This window comes from Triticum aestivum, chromosome 5B (assembly GCF_018294505.1).
Source record: "Triticum aestivum cultivar Chinese Spring chromosome 5B, IWGSC CS RefSeq v2.1, whole genome shotgun sequence".
In the NCBI taxonomy this organism is placed as follows: domain Eukaryota; kingdom Viridiplantae; phylum Streptophyta; class Magnoliopsida; order Poales; family Poaceae; genus Triticum; species Triticum aestivum.
The window spans coordinates 704,878,074-704,881,174 of record NC_057807.1 but is presented as its reverse complement, the minus strand read 5'-3'; positions in this window follow the sequence as shown (position 1 = coordinate 704,881,174).

Below are 3,101 nucleotides of genomic sequence, written 5' to 3'. Positions count from 1 at the left end.
GTCCTCCGTAAGCCTCGGAGTGGCACTTGCATAGAATCTGTTCCTGTTCATGCTCAGGTACACAATGTCTAATAACACCATTTACTCCTTTATAAAGGTGTGGGTCATCCCAAAAGTAATGTCTTAAATCATAGAAAAACTTTTTCTTTTGCTGGTATGTGAAACTAGGTGGTATAAATTTAACAACAATGTAATTAGCATAATCAACATACCATGGAGTATTACGAGAAGCATTTATGATAGCTAATTGCTCATCAGGAAAACTACTATCAATAGGCAGTGGGTCATCAAGAATATTTTCTAACCTAGACAAGTTATCTGCAACGGGGTTCTCAGCTCAATTTCTATCAATAATATGCAAACCAAATTCTTGCAGCAAGAGAACCTATCTAATAAGTTTAGGTTTAGCATCTTTATTTTCCATAAGATATTTAATAGCATCATGATCAATGTGGACAGTTACCTTAGAATCAACAATATAAGATCTAAGTTTATCACAAGCAAAAACAACTACTAAAAATTCTTTTTCAGTAGTAGCCTAATTTCTCTGGGCATTGTATCCTTAGGGAGGCCAACATGAGTAGCAAATTATTCACAAAAAAGAGGCTACCATCTCAGAGTCACGTCCATATTTAGTGCTAAACTTTTGAAAAGCATCGGTATTCATTAAAGATTAAACACAATCAAACTCAAGATTAATACTTGAATCTTTACCTTCGTCGAGTTCCCAGTCTTTAGAGTTTCATTTAATTCTTTCTAAAATATCCCACCTGAATTCAATAGTCTTCTTCATAAACACTAGTGCAGAACCGGCCTTTAGTGCCGGTTCGTGACGGCCTTTAGTGCCGGTTCGCGAACCGGCACTAAAGAGTGGGGACTAAAGGTCCCCCCCTTTAGTACCGGTTCGTCACGAACCGGCGCTAAAGTGCCTCCACGTGGCACGAGCCAGGCCCGGGTGCGTGTAGTACATTAGTACCAGTTGGTAACACCAACTGGTACTAAATGTTTGGGTGTTTTTTTATTTTTCCTTTAATTTTGTGTTTTCAATTTAATTTAGTGATTGTTTTACATTATAATGAGTTGTTAAATCATTAGGTGAAAGTACCGCGGATTAGTTTCGACTGGATGCATCGATCTAGCTAGCTAGCTAGCTACTAGCTAGCTAAGTGATCAAGTATATGCCATATCCATATTATACTTGATCACCTAATTAGGTGATCAAGTATAATATAAATGGATATGGCATATATATACTTGATCACTTAGGTAGGATCCATCCAGCTGAAACTAATCTGCGGTTTCTTTCACTAAATGATATAATAACTCATCATCATCATCATAGTCATGACCGCTATCTAATCACCACCAACAGTAGCTTAAAGAATAAACATTCACTTGTACCAGAAGCAAAAATATCATCGAGTTCAACATGATTGTCATGATATTATAAGCATTCATGTATAACACCACAAAAGCAAATCACTCTTTGAGATTAAGTTCAGAACGAAGAACACGGACATGAAGGACAAGTACTAAGAGCATGAACTAGCTAAATCACTCCTGCTATTCTCTCTCAGGTAAAATAGCATAGAACATGTATAGCTCTCCTGATTCATCATACCGGAGCATGCAAATGAACCTGTCTCCTAATCGTGGGAAGCGCTTCTCATTGCTGCCCCCTAGTACTTCTCTGCGGTCGTTAACAATTTTCCTCCAATCTTTCACTATTAAGCATTCATCGCTTCTAGAAATCTTAAATGCACTCATGTGCAATGAAGGATATCTTGGTCGTAAGCTAACAATTGACATGTGACCTTTAGTCTCGATCCCCTGAGGCACAACTGTCATCGGGAGTCCCTGTTGAATAACATCGTATAGTACTTAGTTAATATACTTAGCAATGAAAGTTTAGCAAAAAAATTATGTATGCAAAAGATGCACTAAGAACAAATAGTAAAAATCTTACCATCATTCCTAAATAGATGTGACTGTAGTTCAATACGATCACTATTGGTCGCACGTTTTGAGTACTAACATTTCTAAGTGCAGGAAAAAACTTTGTCTTGACAGTATGAAGATCCTCAAGCCATAAAACATAATGACTTATCTCCTCGCAGTTTAGTTCAGCTCCGGGACAGTAGTATGTCCTGTCTACCAAGCGTCGGACATGTTTGCTTGAATGGAAATAAGTTGTCAATAGAAATTAGTTGTCAATTATTTTTGAATAAGCAATATCAAAGACAAAAATATAGTTGAGAAGAACTCACATAATGGTAGAACTTGAAGCGTCTGCACATCGACCCATATGTCTCTATTACCTTCAATATCATCTTCCGGACGAATATCAAAAGTGATAACCATATCAGGCTCAAATGCATAAGCTTTGCATAGTGCTTGCCAAGTTTTGCATTCAAAATAGGTGTATGTGTTTTCATTGTATACTTTGACGTTGAAAGTATAACCATGCTCAGTTTTCAGGTAAACTCTCTTTACCTCCATAGTTTCCATAGCATTGAAACCTATCTTATCCAAGACAAAAATTCTTGCATGGCAGGGGATGCGCTAGTAGAATAGTGAAAATTAAAAATTATAAATCAGGCAAATGAAGCATATATAAGTCATGCTTAATTACGAAAACAGACTTGTCGCTGTAACTTACTATATCAAATTCAAAGGTCTCATCCAGCTTGATGCTGAATCGCCTATCATCAACAAGGAAATTTCGGTCGCACAGGCCGCGCTGGTCTTCACAGTATTCGCACATAATGAAATTTTTTCCGTCGTCAGACGATATTTCCTATGTTCATATAGGCGAAACATTAAACACTTACTAATTCAATATTAATTCAACTAATTCAAATAATCTCATATACCTAAATTTTCTTACTAAAAATAAAGTACTTCTATTCATTCAACTAGTTCAACTAAGCATTTACTAAAAATAAACTAGTTATATTAATTCAACTAGTTCAAATAATCTCATATACCTAAATTTTCTTACTAAAAAAAGCTAGTTCTATTAATTCAACTAGTTCAACTAAGCATTTACTAAAAATAAACTAGTTATATTAATTCAACTAGTTCAAATAATCTCATATACC